Raw genomic sequence first — 21,752 nt, forward strand, 5'->3', positions numbered from 1 at the left:
TATAAGTTTATATTGTTTAAACATTTTGAGGACCCTTTGACCAGAAATAAGTTCAATAGGTGAGATATGGACTTCTACATGGCATCTGAAGCATCAGAAGGAGTCTATGAGTATGTATAGAAATTTCAAGATAATGTTCTCTTGGGCCAGAAATTTGTTCAGTAGGTCAAAAAGGGACCTCTCTATGGCTGATTTAACATCAGGAGAAGTTTATAATTTTATATTGTTTAAACCTTTTGAGGACCCTTTGACCAGAAATAAATTCTATATGTCAGCAATAGACTTCTATAATGTCCACTGAAGCATCAGAAGGAGTCTATGAGTATGTATAGAAGGTTCAAGATCAAGTACTCTAGGGCCAGAAATATGTTCAGTAGGTCAAAAAGGGACCTCTGTATGGCTGATTTAACATCAAAAGGAGTCTACAAGTTTATATTGTTTCAAAATCTTTTGAGGACCCTTTGACCAAAAAAATTCTATATGTCAGCAATAGACTTCTATATGGCCTCTGAAGCATCAGGAAGAGTCAATGAGTATGTATAGAAATTTCAAGATAAAGTTCTCTTGGGCCAGAAATATGTTCAGTAGGTCAAATGTGAACTCCTGTCTGGCTGATATTGTTGTGGCAAATTCTCGATCTTTGGTTCAATTCTTCAGAGTCGAAGTTTCAGGTCTCAGAAGAATAACTTTATTGAGCAGTTCAACAAAGTGAGAAGCCAGCTGGACATCTGACTCCACAAGGGCCAGCGCTCAGGTCTTATACCTTTTTCTTATCAGGTGTCCGAATAGCGCTCATACAGTTATCTTTTTCTACTTACTCCTCCTTGGTCTGTCGCCAAACTAACTTAAAACGATCAAACTAACTGTTATACTCCCTTTTTTCTTGATCACACGAACTTCAAAAGGATCAAACTAACTGTCATACTCCCCTTTTTCTTGATAAAACTAACTTCAAACAATTAAACTAACTGTTACCAACATTTTGACAGAAAGTTTAACCGCAAGGGGCGGAACTAGATCAAAGGTCACCATCCATCATTTTGACAGAAAGTTCAACCGCATCAATGCCTTTTTCTTATTGGTGGCACATCGTTACATTGTATACAATATGTTTCTCTTCCAGTGCTTCCCAACACCTGCATCTGTGCTACAAGTCTTTTGGGTACTTTTCCACTCTCTTGTCCATGTCCTCATGTGCCCTATCCTCACATCCAGACCTAGTTTTTCTGCTTGGCATTACAGCATTCAGACCTGGTTTTCTCTAGCATTACAGAATTTTATATTCAGACCCATATATGAGACAAATGAAAAACCCCAACACATATCATATCAAGAAGTCAATCTATATATACAGTCAGTTGATGTTCAAAAGCTCTTTGACCAAAAATATGTTCAGAGGGTCGAAAAGGGACCTCTGTATGGCTGATTTAACATCAGAATAAGTTTATAAGTTTATATTGTTTGAACATTTTGAGGACCATTTGATCAGAAATAAGTTCAATAGGTGAGATATGGACTTCTATATGGCATCTAAAGCATCAGAAGTGGTCTATGAGTTTGTATAGAAATTTCAAGATCAAATATTCTTGGGCCAAAATAATATGTTCAATGGGTCAAAAAGGGACCTCTGTATGGCTGATTTAACATCAGAAGAAGTTTATATTGTTTAAACTTTTTGAGGACCATTTGAACAGAAATAAGTTCAATAGGTGAGATATGGACTTCTATATGGCAACTGAAGCATCAGAAGGAGTCTATGAGTATGTGTAGAAAGTTCAAGATCAAGTACTCTTGGGCCAGAAATATGTTCAGTAGGTCAAATGTGAAATGTCTGGCTGATATATCATCTCAACAAGTCAATTTGTATGTACTGTCAGTTGATGTTAAAGAGCTATTTGGCCAAAAATATGTTCAGCAGATCAAATTTCTCTCTGGCTAAAATAACATTTTAAAAAGTAAATCTGTATGTATGGTAACTTCATGTTCAAGGACTCCTTTGCCAGATATATGTTCAGTAGGTCAATAAACGGACCTCTCTATGGGTGATTTAACAGCAGACGGATTCTATATGGTTTTTAAACTTTTGAGGACCCTTTGACCAGAAAAAAGTTCAATAGGTGAGATATGGACTTCTATATGGCATCTGAAGCATCAGAAGAAGTCTTTGAGTGTGTATAGAAATTTCAAGATCAAGTACTCTTGGGCCAGAAATGTGTTCTCTAGGTCAAAAAGAGTCCTCTGTATGGCTTATTTAACATCGAAAGGAGTCCATAAGTTTATATTGTTTAAACCTTTTGAGGATCCTTTGACCATAGATAAGTTATAGAAGTGTATGGAAAGTTCAAGATCAAGTACTCTTTGGCCAGAAATATGTTCAGTAGGTCAAATGTGAACTCCTGTCTGGCTATTATATCATTTCAAGAAGTCAATATGTATGTTGAGTCAGTTAAAGTTCAAGAGCTTTTTGGCCAAAAATTTGTTCAGTAGGTCAAAAAGGAACCTGTGTATGGCTGATTTAACATCAGGAGTCTATAAGTTTATATTGTTTAAAACCTTTTCAGGACCCTTTGACCAGAGATAAGTTCAATAGGTGAGAAATGGACTTTTATATGGCATCTGAAGCATGAGAAGGAGTCTATGAGTATGTATAGAAATTTCAAGATAATGTTCTCTTGGGCCAGAAATTTGTTCAGTAGGTCAAAAAAGGGACCTCTCTATGTCTGATTTAACATCAGAAGAAGTTTATATGTGTATATTGTTTAAACCTTTTGAGGACCCTTTGACCAGAAATAAATTCTATATGTCAGCAATAGACTTCTATATGGCATCTGAAACATCAGAAGAAGTCTATGAGTGTGTATAGAAATTTCAAGATCAAGTATTCTTGGGCCAGAAAATGTTCAGTAGGTCAAATTTCTCTATGGCTAAAATAACATCATAAGAAGTAAATCTTTATGTACATGTACATACATTTATGTTGATGTACAAGAGCTCTTTGGCCAAAAATATGTTAAGCAAGTCAAAAAGGGACCTCTCTGTGGCTGATATAACAGCACACGGAGTCTATAAGTTTAATTGTTTTTTAAACTTTTGAGGACCCTTTGACCAGAAAAAAGTTCAATAGGTCCGATATGGACTACTTTCTGGCGGATTTAACATCAGAAAGAGTCTATGAGGCTAAAAATTTACAATTTGAGGACCCTTTTATAGCAGAAAAAGATCAATAGGAGAGATATGGACTTTCATATGGCCTCTGAAGCATCAGAAGGAGTCTATGAGTATGTATCAAATGTTCAAGATCAAATATTCTTGGGCCAGAAATTTGTTCAGTAGGTCAAAAAGGGTCCTCTGTATGGCTTATTTAACATAGAAAGGAGTCCATAAGTTTATATTGTTTAAACCTTTTGAGGACCCTTTGACTAGAAATAAGTTCAATAGGTGAGATATGGACTTCTATATGGCATCTGAAGCATCAGAAGAAGTCTTTGATTGTGTATAGAAATTTCAAGATTAAGTACTCTTTGGCCAGAAATTTGTTCAGTAGGTCAAAAAGGGTCCTCTGTGTATGGCTGATTTAACATCAGAAGAAGTTTATGTTTATATTGTTTAAGCCTTTTGAGGACCCTTTGACCAGAAAAAAGTTCAATAGGTAAGAAATGGACTTCTATATGGCATCTGAAGCATCAGAAGAAGTCTTTGAGTGTGTATAGAAATTTTAAGATCAAGTACTCTTGGGCTAGAAATTTGTTCAGTAGGTCAAAAAGAATCCTCTGTATGGCTGATTTAACTTCAGAAGAAGTTTATAAGTTTATATTGTTTAAACATTTTGAGGACCCTTTGACCAGAAATAAGTTCAATAGGTGAGAAATTAACTTCTATATGGCATCTGAAGCATCAGAAGGAGTCAATGAGTATGTATAGAAATTTCAAGCTAATGTTCTCTTGGGCCAGAAATTTGTTCAGTAGGTCAAAAAAGGGACCTCTCTATGTCTGATTTAACATCAGAAGAAGTTTATACGTGTATATTGTTAAAACCTTTTCAGGACCCTATGACCAGAAATAAATTCTATATGTCAGCAATAGACTTCTATATGGCATCTGAAACATCAGAAGAAGTCTATGAGTGTGTATAGAAATTTCAAGTTCAAGTATTCTTGGGCCAGAAATATGTTCAGTAGGTCAAACTTCTCTATGGCTCAAATAACATCATAAAAAGTAAATATTTATGTACAGTCAGTTGATGTACAAGAGCTCTTTGGCCAAAAATATGTTCAGCAGGTCAAAAAGGGACCTCTCTGTGGCTGATATAACAGCAGACGGAGTCTAAAAGTTTATTTGTTTTTTAAACTTTTGAGGACCGTTTGACCAGAAAAAAGTTCAATAGGTCCGATATGGACTACTGTCTGGCGGATTTAACATCAGAAAGAGTCTATGAGGCCATAAAGTTACAATTTGAGGACCCTTTTATAGCAGAAAAAAGATCACTAGGAGAGATATGGACTTTCATATGGCCTCTGAAGCATTAGAAGGAGTCTATGAGTATGTATAGAATGTTCAAGATCAAGTATTCTTGGGCCAGAAATTTGTTCAGTAGGTCTAAAAGGGTCCTCTGTATGGCTGATTTAACATCAGAAGAAGTTTGTAATGGATTAGAAAAGTTTGTAATGCAATGCAATGTAATGGAACAGATAATGCAATGATTTCCATTCAATACACAAATGAAAAATTAGTTGTAGTATGCAAGAGATAAATAATACGGAACTACATATGTTATGTGGTATCTTTTCATTGCGCAGAGGATATGCATTGCAACGCAAAAGAGAAAAAAATATTATCCTTTAATGCACTACGTAATGAGTATGCATTTTAATGCAACAATTGCATATATGCATATGTTGTTCTTAAATGTGATCGTGTCAGCAATGCTATGCAGCAGAACATATCTCTTCAATGCACAACGTCAGATCCTGTGTGCAATGCAATGCACCAGCATATATGTTCTCTTCGTTGCACAACGGAATGAGGAAGTTCTTCAGTACATTGTAATGCAATAGCTAATGCAATGATTTCCCTTCATATACAAATTAATAGTTTGTAGTATGCAATTCAGCGCGAAAGCACATATGTTATGTTTTATTTTCATTTGCACAGAGGAATAAGATATTTTATGCAAAGCAATGCAACATCTCATATGTTGTCTCCGTTTACAACGGAAAGAATATATCTATAAATAGTCATAGACTTCTTCTTTCGTTACAGCAGCCAAAATTAAAATTTGTTCTGTGTAGTTTGCAATGCAGAACGGAATAAGTTAGATCCTGTATGCAATCCAATGCAACAGCAAATATGTTATCTCTTCAATACACAACGGAATGAATAATTAATGTATGCAATTTCAATGCAACAAGCGCATGCTTAGGTTATTCTTCAATGCACAATGTTAGATCGTCTGTGCAATGCATATGTTTAATCTCTTAGTTGCACATCTTAATGAGTTAGTTATTGTTTGCGTTGTAAAACATCAGGTCATATAATGTTTTCTCTTCAACACTATAATGTTTTCTCTTCAACACTCAAATGAAGTTAATTGTTGTATGCAACGCGAAAACAAACATGTTATCTCTTTAATGCACATCAGAATGGCTTAATTCTTGTATGTGTTGCAGTGCAACAAGCAACAAGCGCACAGCTTATATGTTATTCTTTAATGCACGTTTCATTGTGTGTGCAATAAAATGCAACCGCACAAATGCTATCTTTTTAAGGAACAACGGAATGAGTCAGTTCTTGCATGCATTATAATGCAACGTCTAATACGATGATTTCCCTTCAAAACACAAATGAATGAGTTAGTTGTATTATTGAATGAATTGGGAAAGCACATATATTCATGTTTTCTTTTCATTGCACAGAGGAATGTTAGATCTTTAATGCCGTCTGTAACAGGCAAAAATGTTATCTCTTCAATGCACATCGGAGTGAGTTAGTTCTGGCATGCATTGTAATGCAACATGTGATTTGTTTATGTTATTCTTCAAGGTTAATCGTTAGATCGTGTGTGCAATACAACGCCACTCTTGTTATCTCTCACAATGGAATGGGGTAGTTATTATGTGCATTGTAATGCAACAGCTAATGCAAGAATCTCCCTTCAAAACACAAATGAACAAGTTATTATGCAATGAATTGCGAAAACACAAATGTAAGTTTGATCTTTTATGCATTGCAACTGAAACTTGTGTCTCTTCGATGCAAATCGGCGTGTGTCAATTATTGTGCATTGCAATGAGCAATAAATTATTCTTCAATGACCAAGTTCGACCATAAGTGCAATAAAATACAACAGCATATCTTTATCTACAGCATTATCTCTTCGTTACACAACGGAATTAGTTAGTTATTGTGTGTGCATTGTAATGGAATCTACTACAATAATTTCCCTTCAATAAAAATGAATAGTTTAGTATGCAATGCAATGCGAAAGAACATATGTTATATGTTTTCATGGCACAGAAGTTAGATCTTTTTTGCAATACAATGCAACTGTAAAAATGCTATATCTTTAATGCACATCGCACTGCAACAAGTGCATAGCTTATATGGTATTCTTTAATGTTTGATCGTGTGTGCAGTGAAATACAAAAGCGTTCATGTGTCTCACTGCACAACGGAATGAGTTGGAATGCAAGTACATAGCTTCATCAATTCATCAATGCACAACAGCAATCCAACAACAGCACTCATGTTATCTTTTTAATGCACAACGGAATGAGTTAGTTCTGGCATGCATTGTAATGCAACATTTGATTTGCTTATATGCTATTCTTTAACGCTAATCGTCTCTGCAATGCAATGCCACACTTGTTATCTCTTCGTTGCACAATGGAATTGGGTAGTCATTATATGCATTGTAAAGCAACAGCTAATGCAATAATTTTCCATCAAACCACAAATCAACAAGTTAGTTTTATAATGCAATGAATTGCGAAAGCACATATCTTGTGTGTTTTCTTTTCATTGCTCAGAGGAATAAGTTTCCTTTCTTAGTAGAATAAGTTCTTTTGCAATAATTTCCCTTCAATACAAAAATGTATAGCTTAGTATGTAATGTGAAAGCACATATGTTATGTGTTTTTATTGCACAGAGCAATGTTAGTTATTTGTTAGTTATTTAGGTATTTTGTTAGTTATTTGCGTTTTATTTTCACTGCACAGAGGAATAAATGAAATATTGAGAATGCAATGCATTGTGTAACAGCAAAAATGTTATCTCTTCAATGACTTAGTTCTTGGATGCCATGCACTGGAACAAGTACATTCCTTATATGTTATTCTCAATGCAAAGTTGTTTGATCGTGTGTGTAATGCAGTACAAAAAGCGTTCATGTTATCTTTTAATGCACAACGAAATTAGTTTGTTCTTTTAGGCTTGCTCAAGTGTATTGCACACACAATCTAACGTTGTGCATTGAAGAATAACATATAAGCTATGTTATCCTTCAATGCACAACGTTAACAGCACTCATGTTATCTTTTCAATACACATCGGAATGAGTTAGTCATGCATTTTAATGCAAGATTTGATTCGCTTATATGTTATTCTTCAACTCTACTCGTTAGATCGTGTGTGCAATGCAATGCAACACTATATCTCTTCATTTTACAATGGAATGGGGTAGTTATTATATGCATTGTAATGCAACAACTAATGCAATAATCTCCCTTCAAAACACAAATGAACAAATGTTCGAAAGCACATATGTTGTGTGTTTTCTTTTCATTGATAAGTTAGATCTTTCTTGTAATGCAATGCAACTGTAAAAATGTTATTACTTCAATGCAATTCGGAATGAGTTAGTTATTGTATGCATTGCACTGCAACAAGTGTATAGCTTATATGTTATTCTCAATGCAAAACGTTTGATCGTGTGTGCAGTGCAACATGTGAAATAGTTGAAATAAAATGTGAAATGAAATAGTTCCCCTTCAATAAATAAATTAATCATTTAGTTGTAGCATGCAATGAGAAAGCGTATGTTATGTGTTTTCATTTCATTGTTATCTAAGAGCTAAGTTAGTCAATACAACAGCAAAAACGTTATCTCTTATCGAAGACTCGAGACTGGCACTCACTATCGAGACTGGCACTAACTGTAACACATCGGAATAAGCGAGTTCTTGTATGCATTGCAAAAGCACATATGTTATGTGTTTTTATTGCACAGAGCAATAAGTTAGATATTTTATGCAATCATATGTAACATTAAGATGTTATCTGCACTTCGGAGTGAGTTAGTTCTCACTCCGAAGTTAGCTGTTGCATTACAATGCATATAATAACTATTATATGCATTGTAATGCAACAGCTAACGCAATAATCTACCTTCAAAACACAAATGAACAAATTTTTGAAAGCACATATGTTGTGTGCTTTCTTTTCATTGATAGGTTAGATCTTTCTTGCAATGCAATGCAACTGTAAAAATGTTATTTCTTCAATGCAATTCGGAATGAGTTAGTTATTGTAGGCATTGCACTGCAACAAGTGCAAAGCTTATATGTTATTCTTTAATGCACAACGGTAGATCATGTGTGCAATGCAAGCAACAGCATATATTGTTTCTTCGTTGAAGAACAGAATGAGTTAGTTGTTTTCAGTTTTTATTGCACAGAGCAGTAAGTTAGATCTTTTATGCAATAAAATGCAACAGTAGAGATGTTATCTTATCGGAGTGAGTTAGTTCTGGCACTCACTGTAATGCAACAAGCGCATAGCTTATATGATATTCTTCAATGTACAACGTTACATCGTGTATGCTATGCAATATAACCGCACTCATGTTATCTCTTTAAAGCACATCGGAATGAGTAAGATCTGGCATGCATTGTAATGCACCATGTGATTTGCTTATACGTTTTCTTCAACGCTAATCGTTAGATCGTGTGTGCAATGCAATCCAAATTGCATTTAGTCCTGCTAATGCAATAATTTTCATTCAAAACACAAATTAACAAGTTAGTTGTATTATGCATAACCTATATTTGTGTTTTCTTTTCATTGCACAACTTAATCTGAAACAACAAAAGAAATGTTTGTGTCTAAGATCAGTTGTATATTGACAAAGTAATTTCTAAGGTTTTTCTCTGTGCGTTTTTTCACCGATATGTACAGTTTATTATTTTTGTTTATAAGTGAGATATTCAATTAAATGTCACAACAAATGTTATCTTATGCATGTTATCTCTTCAATGAACATCGGAATAACTTAGTTCTTCGCTTTGCTTAAATGTTATTTTTGTGTGCAATAATACACTTATCTCTTCGTTACACATAGGAGTATTGTAATTAGGTAGTTATTCTATGCATTGTAATGGAACAGCTCTTATCTCTTCAATTCAAAATGGAATCAATTAGCTGTTAGCTGAACACATTACTGGCTAAAGAATCCTTGAACATTAACTGCATATATACATACAGATTGACTTCTTGAGATGATATATCCTCCAGACAGGAGTTAACATTTGACCTACTGAACAAATTTCTGGCCCAAGAGTACTTGATTTTGAACTTTCTATACATACTCATTGACTCCTTCTGATGCTACAGAGGCAATATAGAAGTATATTTCTGACATATAGAATTTATTTCTGGTCAAAGTGTCCTCAAAAGTTTTTAAATAATATAAACTGACAGACTCCTTTTCATGTTAAATCAGCCGTACCGAGCTCCCTTTTGACCTACTGAACAATTTCAGTCCCAAGAGTACTTGATCTTGAATTGAACACATACTCATAGACTCCTTCTCATGCTTCATAGGATATATAGAAGTCCATTTCTCACCTATTGAACTTTTTTTCTGGCCAAAGGGTCCTCAAAAGTTTAAAAAACCATATAAACTTATTGACTCCGTCTGCTGTTATATCAGCCACAGACAGGTCCCTTTTTGACCTGCTGAACATATTTTTGGCCAAAGAGCTCTTGTACATAAAGATTTACTTGTTGAGATGATGTATCAGCCAGACATTTCACATTTGACCTACTGAACATATTTTTGGCCCAAGAGAACTTTATCTTGAAATTTCTATACATACTCATTGACTCTTCCTGATGCGTCAGAGGCCATATAGAAGTCTATTGCTGACATATAGAATTTTTTTCTGGTCAAAGGGTCCTCAAAAGATTTTAAACAATATAAACTTGTTACCTCTTTTTGATGTTAAATCAGAAATACAGATGTCCCTTTTTGACCTACTGAACATATTTCTGGCCCTAGAGTACTTGATCTTGAAACTTCTATACATACTCATAGACTCCTTCTGATGCTTCAGTGGCCATTATAGAAGTCCATATCTCACCTATTGAACTTATTTCTGGTCAAAGGGTCCTCAAAAGGTTTAAACAATATAAACTTATAAACTTCTTCTGATGTTAAATCAGCCATATAGAGGTCCCTTTTTGACCCACTGAACAAATTTCTCGCTAAAGAATCCTTGAACATTAACTGCATGTACATACAGATATTTTTGTTATCTGAAGCATCAGGAGTCAATGAGTATGTATAGAAAGTTCAAGATCAACTACTCTTTGGCCAGAAATATGTTCAGTAGGTCAAAAAGGGACCTCTATATGGCTGATTTAACATCAGGAGTCTATAAGTTTATATTGTTTAAAACCTTTTCAGGTCCCTTTGACCAGTGATAAGTTCAATAGGTGAGATATGGAGTTCGATATGGCATCTGAAGAATCAAAAGTAGTCAATGAGTATATTTAGAAAGTTCAAGATCAGGCACGCTTGGGCCAGAAATATGTTCAGTAGGTCAAATGTGAACTCCTGTCTGGCTGATATATCATCTCAAGAAGTCAATCTGTATGTATATGCAGTTAATGTTCAAGGGTTTTTTAGCCAGAAATGTGTTAATTAGGTCAAAAAGGGACCTCTGTATGGCTGATTTACAGTTTTTTACAATCACTTTGTTACTATTTTCAGAACCTTGATGTCATTTTTCACAACTCTAGACACAAAACTCACAACCAATGATCAAAAAGCACATTTTTCAAAACTCTAACCCTTTTCTCAATTGCTTGGATACAATACACATAAAACTTAGATCATTTGTTCATTCAACAAAGATCACCTGTTCAATATGACACAACTTAACATCAAAGTACTACTATTTCAAAAGGCAATTCACACATTACATTTCAAATGAGTGTCTATTCATTTCCTTACAATGATCTAACTATCAATTGATACAACTGCTCAAAATGATAAGTAACTGTTGCATTACTCTTAATGCATAGTTGTATGGAAACAGACACACAATCTTCCATGTTTACAGTAAATCATGAAAGTTTCAAGATAATGAGATTCATTGTCACCAATTAGCATGGCATGAACCAATTAGACTACAATATCCATGGATGTAGCCTAATATTTTATCATACTGTAATGCTTCATCAGACACTGTGTCTATGGTGCCAAATACTGTACCACCTTTTCAGACTATGTACAGTATTGACAGTACAGTACTGTATAGATGCAGGCCCCTGTAACTGCGTGTCGAATTCTGCCAATCACAGCAGAGCAGTGTCAGGCCTGGACTCGCCATGCCAAAGGTTTTTTCCAAGATGTCCTTTTCCAACATCCATTGTGATGTAGATGAGAACCTGTGGCCAAATCCACAACACAGAGTTGATGACAGTGTAGAAGTACAGTAATCACTCCTGTTTAGTTTCTTACAGCAAGTTGAGGAACACTGCATTTGATGTTTTACAGTACTGTGTTTTCTTTTCTATTTCATAGCAAAGCATCAAAAGAATTCTATGAGTTTGTATGGAAATTTCAAGATCAAATATTCTTGGGCCAGAAATTTGTTCAGTAGGTCAAAAAGGGTCCTCTGTATGGCTTATTTAACATCGAAAGGAGTCCATAAGTTTATATTGTTTAAACCTTTTGAAGACCCTTTGACTAGAAATAAGTTCAATAGGTGAGATATGGACTTCTATATGGCATCTGAAGCATCAGAAGAAGTCTTTGAGTGTGTATAGAAATTTCAAGATCAAGTACTCTTGGGCCAGAAATTTGTTCAGTAGGTCAAAAAGGGTCCTCTGTGTATGGCTGATTTAACATCAGAAGAAGTTTATAAGTTCATATTGTTTAAACATTTTGAGGACCCTTTGACCAGAAATAAGTTCAATAGGTGAGATATGGACTTCTATATGGCATCTGAAGCATCAGAAGGAGTCTATGAGTATGTATAGAAATTTCAAGATAATGTTCTCTTGGGCCAGAAATTTGTTCAGTAGGTCAAAAAGGGACCTCTCTATGGCTGATTTAACATCAGGAGAAGTTTATAAGTTTATATTGTTTAAACCTTTTGAGGACCCTTTGACCAGAAATAAATTCTATATGTCAGCAATAGACTTCTATGTGGCATCTGAAGCATCAGAAGAAGTCTATGAGTGTGTATAGAAATCTCAAGATCAAGTATTCTTGGGCCAGAAATATGTTCAGTAGGTCAAATTTCTGTCTGGCTTTAATAACATCATAAGAAGTAAATCTTTATGTACAGTCAGTTGATGTACAAGAGCTCTTTGGCCAAAAATATGTTCAGCAGGTCAAAAAGGGACCTCTCTGTGGCTGATATAACAGCAGACGGAGTCTATGAGTTTTTTTGATTTTTAAACTTTTGAGGACCCTTTGACCAGAAAAAAGTTCAATAGGTCCGATATGGACTACTGACTGGCAGATTTATCATTAGAAAGAGTCTATGAGGATATAAAGTTACAATTTGAGGACCCTTTTATAGCAGAAAAAAGATCAATAGGAGAGATATGTACTTTCATATGGCCTCTGAAGCATCAGAAGGAGTCTATGAGTGTGTATAGAAATTTCAAGATGAAGTACTCTTGGGCCAGAAATTTGTTCAGTAGGTCAAAAAGGGTCCTTTGTATGGCTTATTTAACATCGAAAGGAGTCCATAAGTTTATATTGTTTAAACCTTTTGAGGACCCTTTGACCAGAGATAAGTTCAATATTTGAGATATGGATTTCGATATGGCATCTGAAGCATCAGGAGTCAATGAGTATGTATAGAAAGTTCAAGATCAACTACTCTTTGGCCAGAAATATGTTCAGTAGGTCAAATGTGAACTCCTGTCTGGCTCATATATCATCTCAAGAAGTCAATCTGTATGTACAGTCAGTTGATGTTCAAGAGCTTTTTGGCCAAAAATATCTGTATGTATATGCAGTTAATGTTCAAGGATACTTTAGCCAGAAATTTGTTCAGTAGGTCAAAAAGGGTCCTCTGTTTGGCTTATTTAGCATCGAAAGGAGTCCATAAGTTTATATTGTTTAAACCTTTTGAGGACCCTTTGACTAGAAATAAGTTCAATAGGTGAGATATGGACTTCTATATGGCATCTGAAGCATCAGAAGAAGTCTTTGAGTGTGTATAGAAATTTCAAGATTAAGTACTCTTGGTCCAGAAATATGTTCAGTAGGTCAAATTTCTGTCTGGCTTTAATAACATCATAAGAAGTAAATCTTTATGTACAGTCAGTTGATGTACAAGAGCTCTTTGGCCAAAAATATGTTCAGCAGGTCAAAAAGGGACCTCTCTGTGGCTGATATAACAGCAGACGGAGTCTATGAGTTTTTTTGTTTTTTTTAAACTTTTGAGGACCCTTTGACCAGAAAAAAGTTCAATAGGTCCGATATGGACTAGTGTCTGGCAGATTTAACATTAGAAAGAGTCTTTGAGGATATAAAGTTACAATTTGAGGACCCTTTTATAGCAGAAAAAAGATCAATACAGTCAGTTGATGTTGTATGTTCAGTAGGTCAAATTTCTGCCTGGCTTTAATAACATCATAAGAAGTAAATCTTTATGTACAGTCAGTTGATGTACAAGAGCTCTTTGGCCAAAAATATGTTCAGCGGGTCAAAAAGGGACCTCTCTGTGGCTGATATAACAGCAGACGGAGTCTATGAGTTTATTTGTTTTTTAAACTTTTGAGGACCCTTTGACCAGAAAAAAGTTCAATAGGTCCGATAGGGACTACTGTCTGGCAGATTTAACATTAGAAAGAGTCTATGAGGATATAAAGTTACAATTTGAGGACCCTTTTATAGCAGAAAAAAGATCAATAGGAGAGATATGGACTTTCATATGGCCTCTGAAGCATCAGAAGGAGTCTATGAGTATGTATAGAATGTTCAAGATCAAGTACTCTTGGGCAAGAAATTTTTTCATTAGGTCAAAAAGGGTCCTCTGTATGGCTTATTTAACATCGAAAGGAGTCCATAAGTTTATATTGTTTAAACCTTTTGAGGACCCTTTGACTAGAAATAAGTTCAATAGGTGAGATGTGGACTTTCTTTATGGCATCTGAAGCATCAGAACAAGTCTTTGAGTGTGTATAGAAATTTCAAGAATCAGTACTCTTGGGCCAGAAATTTGTTCAGTAGGTCAAAAAGGGTCCTCTGTATGGCTTATTTAACATCGAAAGGAGTCCATAAGTTTATATTGTTTAAACCTTTTGAGGACCCTTTGACCAGAGATAAGTTCAATATTTGAGATATGGATTTCGATATTGTTAAATCTGCCAGACAGTAGTCCATATTGGACCTATTGAACTTTTTTCTGGTCAAAGGGTCCTCAAAAGTTAGAAAACAAATAAACTCATAGACGCCGTCTGGTGTTATATCAGCCACAGAGAGGTCCCTTTTTGACCTGCTGAACATATTTTTGGCCAAAGAGCTCTTGTACATCAACTGACTGTACATAAAGATTTACTTCTTATGATGTTATTAAAGCCAGACAGAAATTTGACCCACTGAACATATTTCTGGCCCAAGAATACTTGATCTTGAAATTTCTATACACACTCATAGACTTCTTCTGATGCTTCAGATGACATATAGAAGCCTATTGCTGACATATAGAATTTATTTCTGGTCAAAGGGTCCTCAAAAGGTTTAAACAATATAAACTTATAAACTTCTCCTGATGTTAAATCAGCCATACAGGTCCCTTTTTGACCCACTGAACATATTTTTGGTCAAAGAGCTTTTGAACATCAACTGACTGTACATACAGATTGACTTCTTGATATGATATATCAGCCAGACAGGAGTTCACATTTGACCTACTGAACATATTTCTGGCCCAAGAGAACTTTATCTTGAAATATCTATACATACTCATTGACTCCTCCTGATGCTTCAGAGGCCATATAAAAGTCTATTGCTGACATATAGAATTTTTTTCTGGTCAAAGGGTCCTCAAAAGATTTGAAACAATATAAATTTGTAGAGTCCTTTTGATGTTAAATCAGCCATACAGAGGTCCCTTTTTGACCTACTGAACACATTTCTGGCCCAAGAGTACTTGATCTTGAACGATCTCGGTTACTTCACTGTAACCTTGTTCCCTGAGAAAGCGGAACGAGATGCTGCGCTGCTCAGCGCATTGGGAACGTCTTTAATCGTGACCAGCTGTGAATATTGTGTGTAACACGTCGATAGAATTGACCCGGAGGTAATATAGCCTCGGTCGATGACGTCATCGGCGCGCACCCGCAACATGAGGCTATAAATAGATGAGCCGCAGGTGCATCGTCAGGATATTTTGTCTGAAGAGCAGTCCTGGGACATCTTCAGCACGGCAAAGTAGCGCAGCACCTCGTTCCGCTTTCTCAGGGAACAAGGTTACAGTGAAGTAACCGAGATCGTTCCCTTTCGAAAGCTACAATCGATGCTGCGCTGCTCAGCGCATTGGGAACGAGAATACCCACGCCGCCGTGCTTGAACATGTCTGGACCCCAACGGTTGTGCATGTGCTCACAAGAACGCAAGAAGGCCTCAGACACTAGCCTGTGATGTTGACTCAAGGACATGAGAGCCCGGAGTGGCATGAACATCCAAACTATAAAACCTTATGAATGTGTGCGGAGAGGACCAACCTGCCACATCACAAATCTGTTGTAAGGGGGCACCCCTCGCCAAAGCACTAGAAGAAGCGACCCCCCTGGTAGAGTGAGCTCTGAGACCTATAGGCGAAGCTTGACCGCGCGCCTCATAAGCCAAAGCAATTGCATCCCTGACCCAATGAGACATGGTCTGCTTGGTGGCAGCTCCTCCTCTGTTACTACCACCATAACAGACGAATAATTGCTCTGACTTACGCCACTGGCTAGTGCGGTGGATGTAAGCCTGAAGAGCACGGACTGGACACAGTCTATGAGATTTCTCCTGCTCCGGCGTTGTAAATGGTGGAGGACAGAAGGCTTCTAGAATGACCGGATGAATAGACGAAAATGGAACCTTAGGCAGGTAATCAGGATGAGGATGCAAAATCACTTTCACCATTCCTGGGGCAAAGTCTAAGCAGGATGGAGAGATAGACAGAGCCTGCATATCCCCAATTCTCTTCAAGGAAGTTATTGCCATTAGAAAAACCATTTTTAGAGTCAGAAGTTTATCAGACGCTGACTCTATAGGTTCAAAGGGGGTTCCAACCAGACCCTCGAGGACTACAGCTAAATCCCACGAAGGGATCTTGGTTTTTACTGGAGGCCTCAGTCGCCTGGCCCCACGAAGGAAGCGAGAGAGCAGAGGATGTCTCCCGAGCGGCGCCCCGTCAACTAAGGCGTGGCAAGCCGAAAGAGCGGCCACATAAACCTTAAGAGTAGCAGGGCATGTGCCTGTTGATAATTTCTCTTGCATGAAGTCCAGAACTGAAGCAACCTGGCAGTTGACTGGATCTACATTGTGTACAACACACCACCTTTCAAAAACACCCCATTTACTGGCATAACTTTGTCTAGTGGAGGAAGCCCTAGCACTCAGAATAGTCTCAATAACAGCAGGCGAAAGCCCAGTGTCCCTCAGTTGGTTCTCATCAGGGGCCAAACATGAAGATTCCACAGGTCGGGCCTGGGATGGAATATCGTGCCCTCCGCCTGAGACAGAAGGTCCCTCCTCTCCGGAATCGCCCAAGGCGAGCCGTCGAGGAGAGATATTATCTCCGAGAACCACACTCTGTTCGGCCAACGTGGCGCTATCAGCAAGAGGCAAGACCCTTGTTGGCGAACTCTGGCTAGAACTCCCGGGAGCAAAGAAACTGGAGGAAACGCATACAGGGCCATCTTGGGCCATGAGTGCGCCATCGCATCCAGACCCAACGGAGCTGGGTGACTCAGAGAGAAGTAGAGGGGACATTGCGCTGTCTGCTGGGAGGCGAAGAGGTCCACCTCTGCTTTGTAAAATTTGGTCCAAATCTGTTTCACTACTTCCGGGTGGAGTTTCCATTCCCCTGTCGGTAGTGTCTGTCTGGACAGTAAATCTGCTCCCACATTCAAATGCCCTGGAATGTATACTGCCCTGAGTGACAGGAACTTGTCCTGGGCCCAGAGAAAAATCTGCCTCGCTATTCTGTTCAGATTGCGTGAGCGCAGACCCCCCTGGTGATTTATATAAGAGACTGCTGCTGTGTTGTCCACCCGCACTAGGGCATGACAGCCCCTCAATTGATGGAGAAAATATTTCAGAGCCAGAAATACGGCCATCAACTCGAGGCAATTGATGTGCCAATCGAGCTGATGACCTCCCCATTCCCCTTGAGCTGGACGGCCATCTAAGACCGCTCCCCAGCCCATCAGGGAGGCGTCCGTCGTTAGCCCATGAAACCCAACATTTTTTGGTACTGACGAACAGTGAGTTCTTGGCCTAGCCTGACTTTGCTCATGGTCTGCCGAATGGTCTCGATTCGAGCGGGAGACATTTGTGCCCGCATCGTGACCCGAATCCCAAACAATCCCGAGATAAGTGGCTCTCTGGGCAGGAGAAAGAACACTTTTCTTGGTGTTGAGTCTCAACCCTAGAGCAACTAGATGAGCTAACACGATCTCGCGTGTTGTGCTAGTATCAACCAATCGTCGATGTAATTCAAAATGCGAATGCCCTGGAGTCGTAATGGAGCCAGTGCTGCATCCATGCATTTCGTGTATGTGCGGGGTGACAAGGCCAGGCCGAATGGAAGAACCCGAAACTGGTACGCTTTGCCCCCGAAAGCGAATTTCCTGTGTTGTGGCAATATTTCTATGTGAAAATAAGCGTCCTTCAAATCGATCGTGACGAACCAATCGTGATGTTGAATTTGCGTCACGACCGTCTTGACGGTTAACATCTTGAACTTGAGCGCTTTAACTGTACGGTTTAAGCCTCGAAGATCTAAGATTGGACGCACCCCCCCATCCTTTTTGGGAACCAGGAAGTATCTGCTGTAATCCATATCTCACCTATTGAACTTATTTCTGGTCAAAGGGTCCTCAAAAGGTTTAAACAATATAAACTTATAAACTTCTTCTGATGTTAAATCAGCCATATAGAGGTCCCTTTTTGACCTACTGAACAAATTTCTCGCTAAAGAATCCTTGAACATTACCTGCATATACATATAGATATTTTTGGCCAAAAAGCTCTTTAACATCAACTGACTGCACATACAGATTGACTTCTTGAGATGATATATGAGCCAGACAGGAGTTCACATTTGACCTACTGAACATATTTCTGGCCAAAGAGTACTTGATCTTGAACTTTCTATACATACTCAGTGACTCCTTCTGATGCTTCAGATGCCATATCGAAATCCATATGTCAAATATTGAACTTATCTCTGGTCAAAGGGTCCTCAAAAGGTTTAAACAATATACACTTATGGACTCCTTTCGATGTTAAATAAGCCATACAGAGGACCCTTTTTGACCTACCGAACAAATTTCTGGCCCAAGAGTACTTAATCTTGAAATTTCTATACACACTCAAAGACTTCTTCTGATGCTTCAGATGTCATATAGAAGTCCATTTCTCACCTATTGAACTTATTTCTAGTCAAAGGGTCCTCAAAAGGTTTAAACAATATAAACTCATGGACTCGATGTTAAACATTTTGAGGACTCTTTGACCAGAAATAAGTTCAATAGGTGAGATATGGACTTCTTTATGGCATCTGAAGCATCAGAAGGAGTCTTTGAGTATGTATAGAAATTTCAAGATAATGTTCTCTTGGGCCAGAAATTTGTTCAGTAGGTCAAAAAAGGGACCTCTCTATGGCTGATTTAACATCAGAAGAAGTTTATACATTTATATTGTTTAAACCTTTGACCCTTTGACCAGAAATAAGTTCAATAGGTGAGATATGGACTTCTATATGGCATCTGAAACATCAGAAGTCTATGAGTGTGTATAGAAATTTCAAGATCAAGTATTCTTTGGCCAGAAATATGTTCAGTAGGTCAAATTTCTGTCTGGCTAAAATAACATCATAAGAAGTAAATCTGTATGTACAGTCAGTTGATGTACAAAAAGGGACCTCTCTGTGGCTGATATAACAGCAGACGGAGTCTATGAGTTTATTTGTTTTTTAAACTTTTGAGGACCCTTTGAACAGAAAAAAGTTCAATAGGTACGAGATGGACTACTGTCTGGCGGATTTAACATTAGAAAGAGTCTATTGGGCTAAAAAGTTTCAATTTGAGGACCCTTTTATAGCAAAAAAAAGATCAATAGGAGAGATATGGACTTTCATATGGCCTCTGAAGCATCAGAAGGAGTCTATGAGTATGTATAGAATGTTCAAGATCAAGTATTCTTGGGCCAGAAATTTGTTCAGTAGGTCAAAAAGGGTCCTCTGTATGGCTTATTTAACATCGAAAGGAGTCCATAAGTTTATATTGTTTAAACCTTTTGAGGACCCTTTGACTAGAAATAAGTTCAATAGGTGAGATATGGACTTCTATATGGCATCTGAAGCATCAGAAGAAGTCTTTGAGTGTGTATAGAAATTTCAAGATCAAGTACTCTTGGGCCAGCAATTTGTTCAGTAGGTCAAAAAGGGTCCTCTGTGTATGGCTGATTCAACATCAGAAGAAGTTTATAAGTTTACATTGTTTAAACATTTTCAGGACCCTTTGACCAGAAAAAAATTCTATATGTCAGCAATAGACTTTTATATGGCCTCTGGAGCATCAGGAGGAGTCAATGAGTATGTATAGAAATTTCAAGATAATGTTCTCTTGGGCCAGAAATTTGTTCAGTAGGTCAAAAAGAGTCCTCTGTATGGCTGATTTAACATCAGAAGAAGTTATACGTTTATATTGTTTAAACATTTTGAGGACCCTTTGACCAGAAATAAGTTCAACAGGTGAGATATGGGCTTCTATATGGCATCTGAAGCATCAGAAGGAGTCTATGAGTATGTATAGAAATTTCAAGATAATGTTCTCTTGGGCCAGAAATTTGTTCAGTAGGTCAAAAAAGGGACCTCTCTATGGCTGATTTAACATCAGAAGAAGTTTATACGTTTATATTGTTTAAACCTTTTGAGGACCCTTTGACCAGAAATAAATTCTATATGTCAGCAATAGACTTCTATATGGCATCTGAAGCATCAGAAGAAGTCTATGAGTGTGTATAGAAATTTCAAGATCAAGTATTCTTGGGCCAGAAATATGTTCAGTAGGTCAAATTTCTGTCTGGCTTTAATAAAATTATAAGAAGTAAATCTTTATGTACAGTCAGTTGATGTACAAGAGCTCTTTGGCCAAAAATATGTTCAGCAGGTCAAAAAGGGACCTCTCTGTGGCTGATATAACAGCAGACGGAGTCTATGAGTTTATTTGTTTTTTAAACTTTTGAGGACCCTTTGACCAGAAAAAAGTTCAATAGGTCCGATATGGACTACTGTCTGGCAGATTTAACATTAGAAAGAGTGTATGAGGATATAAAGTTACAATTTGAGGACCCTTTTATAGCAGAAAAAAGATCAATAGGAGTGATATGGACTTTCATATGGCCTCTGAAGCATCAGAAGGAGTCTATGAGTATGTATAGAATGTTCAAGATCAAGTACTCTTGGGCAAGAAATGTTTTCATTAGGTCAAAAAGGGTCCTCTGTATGGCTTATTTAACATTGAAAGGAGTCCATAAGTTTATATTGTTTAAACCTTTTGAGGACCCTTTGACTAGAAATAAGTTCAATAGGTGAGATATGGACTTCTATATGGCATCTGAAGCATCAGAAGAAGTCTTTGGGTCAGGGTGTGTATAGAAATGTCAAGATCAAGTACTCTTAGGCCAGAAATTTGTTCAGTAGGTCAAAAAGGAACCTGTGTATGGCTGATTTAACATCAGGAGTCTATAAGTTTATATTGTTTAAAACCTTTTCAGGACCCTTTGACCAGAAAAAAGTTCAATAGGTACGAGATGGACTACTGTCTGGCGGATTTAACATTAGAAAGAGTCTATTAGGCTAAAAAGTTTCAATTTGAGGACCCTTTTATAGCAAAAAAAAGATCAATAGGAGAGATATGGACTTTCATATGGCCTCTGAAGCATCAGAAGGAGTCTATGAGTATGTATAGAATGTGCAAGATCAAGTATTCTTGGGCCAGAAATTTGTTCAGTAGGTCAAAAAGGGTCCTCTGTATGGCTTATTTAACATCGAAAGGAGTCCATAAGTTTATATTGTTTAAACCTTTTGAGGACCCTTTGACTAGAAATAAGTTCAATAGGTGAGATATGGACTTCTATATGGCATCTGAAGCATCAGAAGAAGTCTTTGAGTGTGTATAGAAATTTCAAGATCAAGTACTCTTGGGCCAGCAATTTGTTCAGTAGGTCAAAAAGGGTCCTCTGTGTATGGCTGATTCAACATCAGAAGAAGTTTATAAGTTTATATTG

This window comes from Rhinichthys klamathensis, unplaced genomic scaffold (assembly GCF_029890125.1).
Source record: "Rhinichthys klamathensis goyatoka isolate OS25496 unplaced genomic scaffold, OSU_Roscu_1.1 h1tg000236l_1, whole genome shotgun sequence".
In the NCBI taxonomy this organism is placed as follows: Eukaryota; Metazoa; Chordata; class Actinopteri; order Cypriniformes; family Leuciscidae; genus Rhinichthys; species Rhinichthys klamathensis.